Source organism: Eubalaena glacialis, chromosome 8, assembly GCF_028564815.1.
Source record: "Eubalaena glacialis isolate mEubGla1 chromosome 8, mEubGla1.1.hap2.+ XY, whole genome shotgun sequence".
Taxonomy (NCBI): Eukaryota; Metazoa; Chordata; class Mammalia; order Artiodactyla; family Balaenidae; genus Eubalaena; species Eubalaena glacialis.
The window spans coordinates 42,291,755-42,307,344 of NC_083723.1; positions in this window are offsets into that span (position 1 = coordinate 42,291,755).

The following is a 15,590-nucleotide window of genomic DNA, read 5'->3' on the forward strand; positions in this document are numbered from 1 at the left end:
AGTGAAGTAAGTCACACAGAAAAGGACGCTTATCCTAAGATATCACTGATAGAGGGAATGTCAACATCGCTACACCTGAACTGAATTCCAAAGCAGAACAGAGTCACACATTTACAAAACACACTATGGCTGCTTAACGGGAAAGGTGAGGCGGGGCGATGCATAAAACAAGGGTTTGAAATTAGCTCAGATACCGTTCCACAAGCCAAATATGTAATAGACAAGACCTACTCCCTGCTCAGTGAACTGGACTCAACACCCCCTATTCACCGCCCAAGAATATATCTGACTAGGAAGAGTCTTAAAACCTATGTATTGATATCTCTCTGGAAGTGAATCAAGAGGGTGTAAAGCGGCATAAACACAGCAGGGAAAAGCAGCTAAACCCCATTATAAAAATAGATTACTTAAAAAAAAAAAACCCAGAAAACAAAGACAGTGAAAGAGAGAGACATTCTTACAAAATCCGTTCAGGGGCTCTGATGCAACCTGGATTGACCATATCTAGACCCACAGCTGGATGAGACATAAGGCTGGACACTCTTGGGGCTGAGAGGATTGGTGAGGTTGGGTGAGCAAACGCAGACCCTTTAAAGTAATACTGCGTGGTACCCATGCCATGGGTCCCAAATCTCCAGGTTCAAGGGCATCTTCCTACATCGAAAACATGCCTGGGAAACCCAGAAGATGGTACACCGTGTGATCGGGAAAGGTTTCTAAAACGCACCTCATTTCTCCTCTCCTTGTGCTCGGGTTCGCCATTCCAGCCGCTTCACTAACAATCTCCCTACTTGGAGAATCAGCACCGTTGACCTCCTGTTTCGTACAGGTCGCAATTTGTCCTGAGGATGAACGGGAAGAGGGGGAACCAATGAGAGACTAGCTCTAGGTGTTGGGACAGGCACAGGTCACTCTATTTTCCCATCAGGAAGAAGAATGAACCACAGGCTCAGCCTGCCCCCCGGAACCAGAATAGGGCCTGAAGCAATCCTGCGCTTTTGCGGCCAGCTCCCAAAAAAGCGAGTTGACAAATGGAGCTCAGGGGCACTGCAATTCACAAACCTGCAGAGTTAGAAATGATGACTCTCGTCCACAAATATATTGAGGGAAGGCAACGAAGAGGATTTGAAAGCAAGGCAGAATTGCAGGAAACAGATTTCAGGAGGTCGATTCGACTCGCCTTGAAAGCACATGAAAAGCGGCAAAGCGTTGACAATGATGCCCTTGGCCAAAAAGGGCGTATGCGTTTTTTCCTGAATATATTCAGGAAAAAACGCATACGCCCTTTTTGGCCAACCAAGCAAGCCGGAAAGGCAAATCGGCGCTACAAAGAAGTCTCGCTTGCCAGCGGTCAAAAGGGCCATGCTGAAAAAAGTGTAAAAACCAGAAATGCAGGACAGGCCATGGAGACACGGGAGCCTTGCTACGCTGATGGGCGGGATGGAAATTGCCAACAGCCACTCTGGAGAAGTGTACGCTGCGTCCTGAAACATGGAATAGACACAGCTGAGAGAGCATAGGGCACTTCCACTCATGGGCGTAGAAATCGGGAAACCTAAAAATCAACACGACACAGGCACCCCAAAGTTTAGGGCTGCTCTGTTTCCAAGAACCTCCACTTCGGTACACCTTAAATATCCCAGGAAAGAGAAAAATGGATAAAGAAGTTGTGGTACTTATGCACAATGGAATATCACTCAGCCATGAAATCAGTGTCATAAGGCTAGTAGCAGCATGATGAGTGGATTTAGGGACGATGACTCTAAGTGAAGTAAGTCACACAGAAAAGGACGCTTATCCTAAGATATCACTGATAGAGGGAATGTCAACATCGCTACACCTGAACTGAATTCCAAAGCAGAACAGAGTCACACATTTACAAAACACACTATGGCTGCTTAACGGGAAAGGTGAGGCGGGGCGATGCATAAAACAAGGGTTTGAAATTAGCTCAGATACCGTTCCACAAGCCAAATATGTAATAGACAAGACCTACTCCCTGCTCAGTGAACTGGACTCAACACCCCCTATTCACCGCCCAAGAATATATCTGACTAGGAAGAGTCTTAAAACCTATGTATTGATATCTCTCTGGAAGTGAATCAAGAGGGTGTAAAGCGGCATAAACACAGCAGGGAAAAGCAGCTAAACCCCATTATAAAAATAGATTACTTAAAAAAAAAAACCCCCAGAAAACAAAGACAGTGAAAGAGAGAGACATTCTTACAAAATCCGTTCAGGGGCTCTGATGCAACCTGGATTGACCATATCTAGACCCACAGCTGGATGAGACATAAGGCTGGACACTCTTGGGGCTGAGAGGATTGGTGAGGTTGGGTGAGCAAACGCAGACCCTTTAAAGTAATACTGCGTGGTACCCATGCCATGGGTCCCAAATCTCCAGGTTCAAGGGCATCTTCCTACATCGAAAACATGCCTGGGAAACCCAGAAGATGGTACACCGTGTGATCGGGAAAGGTTTCTAAAACGCACCTCATTTCTCCTCTCCTTGTGCTCGGGTTCGCCATTCCAGCCGCTTCACTAACAATCTCCCTACTTGGAGAATCAGCACCGTTGACCTCCTGTTTCGTACAGGTCGCAATTTGTCCTGAGGATGAACGGGAAGAGGGGGAACCAATGAGAGACTAGCTCTAGGTGTTGGGACAGGCACAGGTCACTCTATTTTCCCATCAGGAAGAAGAATGAACCACAGGCTCAGCCTGCCGCCCGGAACCAGAATAGGGCCTGAAGCAATCCTGCGCTTTTGCGGCCAGCTCCCAAAAAAGCGAGTTGACAAATGGAGCTCAGGGGCACTGCAATTCACAAACCTGCAGAGTTAGAAATGATGACTCTCGTCCACAAATATATTGAGGGAAGGCAACGAAGAGGATTTGAAAGCAAGGCAGAATTGCAGGAAACAGATTTCAGGAGGTCGATTCGACTCGCCTTGAAAGCACATGAAAAGCGGCAAAGCGTTGACAATGATGCCCTTGGCCAAAAAGGGCGTATGCGTTTTTTCCTGAATATATTCAGGAAAAAACGCATACGCCCTTTTTGGCCAACCAAGCAAGCCGGAAAGGCAAATCGGCGCTACAAAGAAGTCTCGCTTGCCAGCGGTCAAAAGGGCCATGCTGAAAAAAGTGTAAAAACCAGAAATGCAGGACAGGCCATGGAGACACGGGAGCCTTGCTACGCTGATGGGCGGGATGGAAATTGCCAACAGCCACTCTGGAGGAGTGTACGCTGCGTCCTGAAACATGGAATAGACACAGCTGAGAGAGCATAGGGCACTTCCACTCATGGGCGTAGAAATCGGGAAACCTAAAAATCAACACGACACAGGCACCCCAAAGTTTAGGGCTGCTCTGTTTCCAAGAACCTCCACTTCGGTACACCTTAAATATCCCAGGAAACAGAAAAATGGATAAAGAAGTTGTGGTACTTATGCACAATGGAATATCACTCAGCCATGAAATCAGTGTCATAAGGCTAGTAGCAGCATGATGAGTGGATTTAGGGACGATGACTCTAAGTGAAGTAAGTCACACAGAAAAGGACGCTTATCCTAAGATATCACTGATAGAGGGAATGTCAACATCGCTACACCTGAACTGAATTCCAAAGCAGAACAGAGTCACACATTTACAAAACACACTATGGCTGCTTAACGGGAAAGGTGAGGCGGGGCGATGCATAAAACAAGGGTTTGAAATTAGCTCACATACCGTTCCACAAGCCAAATATGTAATAGACAAGACCTACTCCCTGCTCAGTGAACTGGACTCAACACCCCCTATTCACCGCCCAAGAATATATCTGACTAGGAAGAGTCTTAAAACCTATGTATTGATATCTCTCTGGAAGTGAATCAAGAGGGTGTAAAGCGGCATAAACACAGCAGGGAAAAGCAGCTAAACCCCATTATAAAAATAGATTACTTAAAAAAAAAAAACCCCAGAAAACAAAGACAGTGAAAGAGAGAGACATTCTTACAAAATCCGTTCAGGGGCTCTGATGCAACCTGGATTGACCATATCTAGACCCACAGCTGGATGAGACATAAGGCTGGACACTCTTGGGGCTGAGAGGATTGGTGAGGTTGGGTGAGCAAACGCAGACCCTTTAAAGTAATACTGCGTGGTACCCATGCCATGGGTCCCAAATCTCCAGGTTCAAGGGCATCTTCCTACATCGAAAACATGCCTGGGAAACCCAGAAGATGGTACACCGTGTGATCGGGAAAGGTTTCTAAAACGCACCTCATTTCTCCTCTCCTTGTGCTCGGGTTCGCCATTCCAGCCGCTTCACTAACAATCTCCCTACTTGGAGAATCAGCACCGTTGACCTCCTGTTTCGTACAGGTCGCAATTTGTCCTGAGGATGAACGGGAAGAGGGGGAACCAATGAGAGACTAGCTCTAGGTGTTGGGACAGGCACAGGTCACTCTATTTTCCCATCAGGAAGAAGAATGAACCACAGGCTCAGCCTGCCCCCCGGAACCAGAATAGGGCCTGAAGCAATCCTGCGCTTTTGCGGCCAGCTCCCAAAAAAGCGAGTTGACAAATGGAGCTCAGGGGCACTGCAATTCACAAACCTGCAGAGTTAGAAATGATGACTCTCGTCCACAAATGTATTGAGGGAAGGCAACGAAGAGGATTTGAAAGCAAGGCAGAATTGCAGGAAACAGATTTCAGGAGGTCGATTCGACTCGCCTTGAAAGCACATGAAAAGCGGCAAAGCGTTGACAATGATGCCCTTGGCCAAAAAGGGCGTATGCGTTTTTTCCTGAATATATTCAGGAAAAAACGCATACGCCCTTTTTGGCCAACCAAGCAAGCCGGAAAGGCAAATCGGCGCTACAAAGAAGTCTCGCTTGCCAGCGGTCAAAAGGGCCATGCTGAAAAAAGTGTAAAAACCAGAAATGCAGGACAGGCCATGGAGACACGGGAGCCTTGCTACGCTGATGGGCGGGATGGAAATTGCCAACAGCCACTCTGGAGAAGTGTACGCTGCGTCCTGAAACATGGAATAGACACAGCTGAGAGAGCATAGGGCACTTCCACTCATGGGCGTAGAAATCGGGAAACCTAAAAATCAACACGACACAGGCACCCCAAAGTTTAGGGCTGCTCTGTTTCCAAGAACCTCCACTTCGGTACACCTTAAATATCCCAGGAAAGAGAAAAATGGATAAAGAAGTTGTGGGACTTATGCACAATGGAATATCACTCAGCCATGAAATCAGTGTCATAAGGCTAGTAGCAGCATGATGAGTGGATTTAGGGACGATGACTCTAAGTGAAGTAAGTCACACAGAAAAGGACGCTTATCCTAAGATATCACTGATAGAGGGAATGTCAACATCGCTACACCTGAACTGAATTCCAAAGCAGAACAGAGTCACACATTTACAAAACACACTATGGCTGCTTAACGGGAAAGGTGAGGCGGGGCGATGCATAAAACAAGGGTTTGAAATTAGCTCAGATACCGTTCCACAAGCCAAATATGTAATAGACAAGACCTACTCCCTGCTCAGTGAACTGGACTCAACACCCCCTATTCACCGCCCAAGAATATATCTGACTAGGAAGAGTCTTAAAACCTATGTATTGATATCTCTCTGGAAGTGAATCAAGAGGGTGTAAAGCGGCATAAACACAGCAGGGAAAAGCAGCTAAACCCCATTATAAAAATAGATTACTTAAAAAAAAAAAACCCAGAAAACAAAGACAGTGAAAGAGAGAGACATTCTTACAAAATCCGTTCAGGGGCTCTGATGCAACCTGGATTGACCATATCTAGACCCACAGCTGGATGAGACATAAGGCTGGACACTCTTGGGGCTGAGAGGATTGGTGAGGTTGGGTGAGCAAACGCAGACCCTTTAAAGTAATACTGCGTGGTACCCATGCCATGGGTCCCAAATCTCCAGGTTCAAGGGCATCTTCCTACATCGAAAACATGCCTGGGAAACCCAGAAGATGGTACACCGTGTGATCGGGAAAGGTTTCTAAAACGCACCTCATTTCTCCTCTCCTTGTGCTCGGGTTCGCCATTCCAGCCGCTTCACTAACAATCTCCCTACTTGGAGAATCAGCACCGTTGACCTCCTGTTTCGTACAGGTCGCAATTTGTCCTGAGGATGAACGGGAAGAGGGGGAACCAATGAGAGACTAGCTCTAGGTGTTGGGACAGGCACAGGTCACTCTATTTTCCCATCAGGAAGAAGAATGAACCACAGGCTCAGCCTGCCCCCCGGAACCAGAATAGGGCCTGAAGCAATCCTGCGCTTTTGCGGCCAGCTCCCAAAAAAGCGAGTTGACAAATGGAGCTCAGGGGCACTGCAATTCACAAACCTGCAGAGTTAGAAATGATGACTCTCGTCCACAAATATATTGAGGGAAGGCAACGAAGAGGATTTGAAAGCAAGGCAGAATTGCAGGAAACAGATTTCAGGAGGTCGATTCGACTCGCCTTGAAAGCACATGAAAAGCGGCAAAGCGTTGACAATGATGCCCTTGGCCAAAAAGGGCGTATGCGTTTTTTCCTGAATATATTCAGGAAAAAACGCATACGCCCTTTTTGGCCAACCAAGCAAGCCGGAAAGGCAAATCGGCGCTACAAAGAAGTCTCGCTTGCCAGCGGTCAAAAGGGCCATGCTGAAAAAAGTGTAAAAACCAGAAATGCAGGACAGGCCATGGAGACACGGGAGCCTTGCTACGCTGATGGGCGGGATGGAAATTGCCAACAGCCACTCTGGAGAAGTGTACGCTGCGTCCTGAAACATGGAATAGACACAGCTGAGAGAGCATAGGGCACTTCCACTCATGGGCGTAGAAATCGGGAAACCTAAAAATCAACACGACACAGGCACCCCAAAGTTTAGGGCTGCTCTGTTTCCAAGAACCTCCACTTCGGTACACCTTAAATATCCCAGGAAAGAGAAAAATGGATAAAGAAGTTGTGGTACTTATGCACAATGGAATATCACTCAGCCATGAAATCAGTGTCATAAGGCTAGTAGCAGCATGATGAGTGGATTTAGGGACGATGACTCTAAGTGAAGTAAGTCACACAGAAAAGGACGCTTATCCTAAGATATCACTGATAGAGGGAATGTCAACATCGCTACACCTGAACTGAATTCCAAAGCAGAACAGAGTCACACATTTACAAAACACACTATGGCTGCTTAACGGGAAAGGTGAGGCGGGGCGATGCATAAAACAAGGGTTTGAAATTAGCTCAGATACCGTTCCACAAGCCAAATATGTAATAGACAAGACCTACTCCCTGCTCAGTGAACTGGACTCAACACCCCCTATTCACCGCCCAAGAATATATCTGACTAGGAAGAGTCTTAAAACCTATGTATTGATATCTCTCTGGAAGTGAATCAAGAGGGTGTAAAGCGGCATAAACACAGCAGGGAAAAGCAGCTAAACCCCATTATAAAAATAGATTACTTAAAAAAAAAAACCCCCAGAAAACAAAGACAGTGAAAGAGAGAGACATTCTTACAAAATCCGTTCAGGGGCTCTGATGCAACCTGGATTGACCATATCTAGACCCACAGCTGGATGAGACATAAGGCTGGACACTCTTGGGGCTGAGAGGATTGGTGAGGTTGGGTGAGCAAACGCAGACCCTTTAAAGTAATACTGCGTGGTACCCATGCCATGGGTCCCAAATCTCCAGGTTCAAGGGCATCTTCCTACATCGAAAACATGCCTGGGAAACCCAGAAGATGGTACACCGTGTGATCGGGAAAGGTTTCTAAAACGCACCTCATTTCTCCTCTCCTTGTGCTCGGGTTCGCCATTCCAGCCGCTTCACTAACAATCTCCCTACTTGGAGAATCAGCACCGTTGACCTCCTGTTTCGTACAGGTCGCAATTTGTCCTGAGGATGAACGGGAAGAGGGGGAACCAATGAGAGACTAGCTCTAGGTGTTGGGACAGGCACAGGTCACTCTATTTTCCCATCAGGAAGAAGAATGAACCACAGGCTCAGCCTGCCGCCCGGAACCAGAATAGGGCCTGAAGCAATCCTGCGCTTTTGCGGCCAGCTCCCAAAAAAGCGAGTTGACAAATGGAGCTCAGGGGCACTGCAATTCACAAACCTGCAGAGTTAGAAATGATGACTCTCGTCCACAAATATATTGAGGGAAGGCAACGAAGAGGATTTGAAAGCAAGGCAGAATTGCAGGAAACAGATTTCAGGAGGTCGATTCGACTCGCCTTGAAAGCACATGAAAAGCGGCAAAGCGTTGACAATGATGCCCTTGGCCAAAAAGGGCGTATGCGTTTTTTCCTGAATATATTCAGGAAAAAACGCATACGCCCTTTTTGGCCAACCAAGCAAGCCGGAAAGGCAAATCGGCGCTACAAAGAAGTCTCGCTTGCCAGCGGTCAAAAGGGCCATGCTGAAAAAAGTGTAAAAACCAGAAATGCAGGACAGGCCATGGAGACACGGGAGCCTTGCTACGCTGATGGGCGGGATGGAAATTGCCAACAGCCACTCTGGAGGAGTGTACGCTGCGTCCTGAAACATGGAATAGACACAGCTGAGAGAGCATAGGGCACTTCCACTCATGGGCGTAGAAATCGGGAAACCTAAAAATCAACACGACACAGGCACCCCAAAGTTTAGGGCTGCTCTGTTTCCAAGAACCTCCACTTCGGTACACCTTAAATATCCCAGGAAACAGAAAAATGGATAAAGAAGTTGTGGTACTTATGCACAATGGAATATCACTCAGCCATGAAATCAGTGTCATAAGGCTAGTAGCAGCATGATGAGTGGATTTAGGGACGATGACTCTAAGTGAAGTAAGTCACACAGAAAAGGACGCTTATCCTAAGATATCACTGATAGAGGGAATGTCAACATCGCTACACCTGAACTGAATTCCAAAGCAGAACAGAGTCACACATTTACAAAACACACTATGGCTGCTTAACGGGAAAGGTGAGGCGGGGCGATGCATAAAACAAGGGTTTGAAATTAGCTCACATACCGTTCCACAAGCCAAATATGTAATAGACAAGACCTACTCCCTGCTCAGTGAACTGGACTCAACACCCCCTATTCACCGCCCAAGAATATATCTGACTAGGAAGAGTCTTAAAACCTATGTATTGATATCTCTCTGGAAGTGAATCAAGAGGGTGTAAAGCGGCATAAACACAGCAGGGAAAAGCAGCTAAACCCCATTATAAAAATAGATTACTTAAAAAAAAAAAACCCCAGAAAACAAAGACAGTGAAAGAGAGAGACATTCTTACAAAATCCGTTCAGGGGCTCTGATGCAACCTGGATTGACCATATCTAGACCCACAGCTGGATGAGACATAAGGCTGGACACTCTTGGGGCTGAGAGGATTGGTGAGGTTGGGTGAGCAAACGCAGACCCTTTAAAGTAATACTGCGTGGTACCCATGCCATGGGTCCCAAATCTCCAGGTTCAAGGGCATCTTCCTACATCGAAAACATGCCTGGGAAACCCAGAAGATGGTACACCGTGTGATCGGGAAAGGTTTCTAAAACGCACCTCATTTCTCCTCTCCTTGTGCTCGGGTTCGCCATTCCAGCCGCTTCACTAACAATCTCCCTACTTGGAGAATCAGCACCGTTGACCTCCTGTTTCGTACAGGTCGCAATTTGTCCTGAGGATGAACGGGAAGAGGGGGAACCAATGAGAGACTAGCTCTAGGTGTTGGGACAGGCACAGGTCACTCTATTTTCCCATCAGGAAGAAGAATGAACCACAGGCTCAGCCTGCCCCCCGGAACCAGAATAGGGCCTGAAGCAATCCTGCGCTTTTGCGGCCAGCTCCCAAAAAAGCGAGTTGACAAATGGAGCTCAGGGGCACTGCAATTCACAAACCTGCAGAGTTAGAAATGATGACTCTCGTCCACAAATGTATTGAGGGAAGGCAACGAAGAGGATTTGAAAGCAAGGCAGAATTGCAGGAAACAGATTTCAGGAGGTCGATTCGACTCGCCTTGAAAGCACATGAAAAGCGGCAAAGCGTTGACAATGATGCCCTTGGCCAAAAAGGGCGTATGCGTTTTTTCCTGAATATATTCAGGAAAAAACGCATACGCCCTTTTTGGCCAACCAAGCAAGCCGGAAAGGCAAATCGGCGCTACAAAGAAGTCTCGCTTGCCAGCGGTCAAAAGGGCCATGCTGAAAAAAGTGTAAAAACCAGAAATGCAGGACAGGCCATGGAGACACGGGAGCCTTGCTACGCTGATGGGCGGGATGGAAATTGCCAACAGCCACTCTGGAGAAGTGTACGCTGCGTCCTGAAACATGGAATAGACACAGCTGAGAGAGCATAGGGCACTTCCACTCATGGGCGTAGAAATCGGGAAACCTAAAAATCAACACGACACAGGCACCCCAAAGTTTAGGGCTGCTCTGTTTCCAAGAACCTCCACTTCGGTACACCTTAAATATCCCAGGAAAGAGAAAAATGGATAAAGAAGTTGTGGGACTTATGCACAATGGAATATCACTCAGCCATGAAATCAGTGTCATAAGGCTAGTAGCAGCATGATGAGTGGATTTAGGGACGATGACTCTAAGTGAAGTAAGTCACACAGAAAAGGACGCTTATCCTAAGATATCACTGATAGAGGGAATGTCAACATCGCTACACCTGACCTGAATTCCAAAGCAGAACAGAGTCACACATTTAGAAAACACACTATGGCTGCTTAACGGGAAAGGTGAGGCGGGGCGATGCATAAAACAAGGGTTTGAAATTAGCTCAGATACCGTTCCACAAGCCAAATATGTAATAGACAAGACCTACTCCCTGCTCAGTGAACTGGACTCAACACCCCCTATTCACCGCCCAAGAATATATCTGACTAGGAAGAGTCTTAAAACCTATGTATTGATATCTCTCTGGAAGTGAATCAAGAGGGTGTAAAGCGGCATAAACACAGCAGGGAAAAGCAGCTAAACCCCATTATAAAAATAGATTACTTAAAAAAAAAACCCCCCAGAAAACAAAGACAGTGAAAGAGAGAGACATTCTTACAAAATCCGTTCAGGGGCTCTGATGCAACCTGGATTGACCATATCTAGACCCACAGCTGGATGAGACATAAGGCTGGACACTCTTGGGGCTGAGAGGATTGGTGAGGTTGGGTGAGCAAACGCAGACCCTTTAAAGTAATACTGCGTGGTACCCATGCCATGGGTCCCAAATCTCCAGGTTCAAGGGCATCTTCCTACATCGAAAACATGCCTGGGAAACCCAGAAGATGGTACACCGTGTGATCGGGAAAGGTTTCTAAAACGCACCTCATTTCTCCTCTCCTTGTGCTCGGGTTCGCCATTCCAGCCGCTTCACTAACAATCTCCCTACTTGGAGAATCAGCACCGTTGACCTCCTGTTTCGTACAGGTCGCAATTTGTCCTGAGGATGAACGGGAAGAGGGGGAACCAATGAGAGACTAGCTCTAGGTGTTGGGACAGGCACAGGTCACTCTATTTTCCCATCAGGAAGAAGAATGAACCACAGGCTCAGCCTGCCGCCCGGAACCAGAATAGGGCCTGAAGCAATCCTGCGCTTTTGCGGCCAGCTCCCAAAAAAGCGAGTTGACAAATGGAGCTCAGGGGCACTGCAATTCACAAACCTGCAGAGTTAGAAATGATGACTCTCGTCCACAAATATATTGAGGGAAGGCAACGAAGAGGATTTGAAAGCAAGGCAGAATTGCAGGAAACAGATTTCAGGAGGTCGATTCGACTCGCCTTGAAAGCACATGAAAAGCGGCAAAGCGTTGACAATGATGCCCTTGGCCAAAAAGGGCGTATGCGTTTTTTCCTGAATATATTCAGGAAAAAACGCATACGCCCTTTTTGGCCAACCAAGCAAGCCGGAAAGGCAAATCGGCGCTACAAAGAAGTCTCGCTTGCCAGCGGTCAAAAGGGCCATGCTGAAAAAAGTGTAAAAACCAGAAATGCAGGACAGGCCATGGAGACACGGGAGCCTTGCTACGCTGATGGGCGGGATGGAAATTGCCAACAGCCACTCTGGAGGAGTGTACGCTGCGTCCTGAAACATGGAATAGACACAGCTGAGAGAGCATAGGGCACTTCCACTCATGGGCGTAGAAATCGGGAAACCTAAAAATCAACACGACACAGGCACCCCAAAGTTTAGGGCTGCTCTGTTTCCAAGAACCTCCACTTCGGTACACCTTAAATATCCCAGGAAACAGAAAAATGGATAAAGAAGTTGTGGTACTTATGCACAATGGAATATCACTCAGCCATGAAATCAGTGTCATAAGGCTAGTAGCAGCATGATGAGTGGATTTAGGGACGATGACTCTAAGTGAAGTAAGTCACACAGAAAAGGACGCTTATCCTAAGATATCACTGATAGAGGGAATGTCAACATCGCTACACCTGAACTGAATTCCAAAGCAGAACAGAGTCACACATTTACAAAACACACTATGGCTGCTTAACGGGAAAGGTGAGGCGGGGCGATGCATAAAACAAGGGTTTGAAATTAGCTCAGATACCGTTCCACAAGCCAAATATGTAATAGACAAGACCTACTCCCTGCTCAGTGAACTGGACTCAACACCCCCTATTCACCGCCCAAGAATATATCTGACTAGGAAGAGTCTTAAAACCTATGTATTGATATCTCTCTGGAAGTGAATCAAGAGGGTGTAAAGCGGCATAAACACAGCAGGGAAAAGCAGCTAAACCCCATTATAAAAATAGATTACTTAAAAAAAAAAAACCCCAGAAAACAAAGACAGTGAAAGAGAGAGACATTCTTACAAAATCCGTTCAGGGGCTCTGATGCAACCTGGATTGACCATATCTAGACCCACAGCTGGATGAGACATAAGGCTGGACACTCTTGGGGCTGAGAGGATTGGTGAGGTTGGGTGAGCAAACGCAGACCCTTTAAAGTAATACTGCGTGGTACCCATGCCATGGGTCCCAAATCTCCAGGTTCAAGGGCATCTTCCTACATCGAAAACATGCCTGGGAAACCCAGAAGATGGTACACCGTGTGATCGGGAAAGGTTTCTAAAACGCACCTCATTTCTCCTCTCCTTGTGCTCGGGTTCGCCATTCCAGCCGCTTCACTAACAATCTCCCTACTTGGAGAATCAGCACCGTTGACCTCCTGTTTCGTACAGGTCGCAATTTGTCCTGAGGATGAACGGGAAGAGGGGGAACCAATGAGAGACTAGCTCTAGGTGTTGGGACAGGCACAGGTCACTCTATTTTCCCATCAGGAAGAAGAATGAACCACAGGCTCAGCCTGCCCCCCGGAACCAGAATAGGGCCTGAAGCAATCCTGCGCTTTTGCGGCCAGCTCCCAAAAAAGCGAGTTGACAAATGGAGCTCAGGGGCACTGCAATTCACAAACCTGCAGAGTTAGAAATGATGACTCTCGTCCACAAATATATTGAGGGAAGGCAACGAAGAGGATTTGAAAGCAAGGCAGAATTGCAGGAAACAGATTTCAGGAGGTCGATTCGACTCGCCTTGAAAGCACATGAAAAGCGGCAAAGCGTTGACAATGATGCCCTTGGCCAAAAAGGGCGTATGCGTTTTTTCCTGAATATATTCAGGAAAAAACGCATACGCCCTTTTTGGCCAACCAAGCAAGCCGGAAAGGCAAATCGGCGCTACAAAGAAGTCTCGCTTGCCAGCGGTCAAAAGGGCCATGCTGAAAAAAGTGTAAAAACCAGAAATGCAGGACAGGCCATGGAGACACGGGAGCCTTGCTACGCTGATGGGCGGGATGGAAATTGCCAACAGCCACTCTGGAGAAGTGTACGCTGCGTCCTGAAACATGGAATAGACACAGCTGAGAGAGCATAGGGCACTTCCACTCATGGGCGTAGAAATCGGGAAACCTAAAAATCAACACGACACAGGCACCCCAAAGTTTAGGGCTGCTCTGTTTCCAAGAACCTCCACTTCGGTACACCTTAAATATCCCAGGAAAGAGAAAAATGGATAAAGAAGTTGTGGTACTTATGCACAATGGAATATCACTCAGCCATGAAATCAGTGTCATAAGGCTAGTAGCAGCATGATGAGTGGATTTAGGGACGATGACTCTAAGTGAAGTAAGTCACACAGAAAAGGACGCTTATCCTAAGATATCACTGATAGAGGGAATGTCAACATCGCTACACCTGAACTGAATTCCAAAGCAGAACAGAGTCACACATTTACAAAACACACTATGGCTGCTTAACGGGAAAGGTGAGGCGGGGCGATGCATAAAACAAGGGTTTGAAATTAGCTCAGATACCGTTCCACAAGCCAAATATGTAATAGACAAGACCTACTCCCTGCTCAGTGAACTGGACTCAACACCCCCTATTCACCGCCCAAGAATATATCTGACTAGGAAGAGTCTTAAAACCTATGTATTGATATCTCTCTGGAAGTGAATCAAGAGGGTGTAAAGCGGCATAAACACAGCAGGGAAAAGCAGCTAAACCCCATTATAAAAATAGATTACTTAAAAAAAAAAACCCCCAGAAAACAAAGACAGTGAAAGAGAGAGACATTCTTACAAAATCCGTTCAGGGGCTCTGATGCAACCTGGATTGACCATATCTAGACCCACAGCTGGATGAGACATAAGGCTGGACACTCTTGGGGCTGAGAGGATTGGTGAGGTTGGGTGAGCAAACGCAGACCCTTTAAAGTAATACTGCGTGGTACCCATGCCATGGGTCCCAAATCTCCAGGTTCAAGGGCATCTTCCTACATCGAAAACATGCCTGGGAAACCCAGAAGATGGTACACCGTGTGATCGGGAAAGGTTTCTAAAACGCACCTCATTTCTCCTCTCCTTGTGCTCGGGTTCGCCATTCCAGCCGCTTCACTAACAATCTCCCTACTTGGAGAATCAGCACCGTTGACCTCCTGTTTCGTACAGGTCGCAATTTGTCCTGAGGATGAACGGGAAGAGGGGGAACCAATGAGAGACTAGCTCTAGGTGTTGGGACAGGCACAGGTCACTCTATTTTCCCATCAGGAAGAAGAATGAACCACAGGCTCAGCCTGCCGCCCGGAACCAGAATAGGGCCTGAAGCAATCCTGCGCTTTTGCGGCCAGCTCCCAAAAAAGCGAGTTGACAAATGGAGCTCAGGGGCACTGCAATTCACAAACCTGCAGAGTTAGAAATGATGACTCTCGTCCACAAATATATTGAGGGAAGGCAACGAAGAGGATTTGAAAGCAAGGCAGAATTGCAGGAAACAGATTTCAGGAGGTCGATTCGACTCGCCTTGAAAGCACATGAAAAGCGGCAAAGCGTTGACAATGATGCCCTTGGCCAAAAAGGGCGTATGCGTTTTTTCCTGAATATATTCAGGAAAAAACGCATACGCCCTTTTTGGCCAACCAAGCAAGCCGGAAAGGCAAATCGGCGCTACAAAGAAGTCTCGCTTGCCAGCGGTCAAAAGGGCCATGCTGAAAAAAGTGTAAAAACCAGAAATGCAGGACAGGCCATGGAGACACGGGAGCCTTGCTACGCTGATGGGCGGGATGGAAATTGCCAACAGCCACTC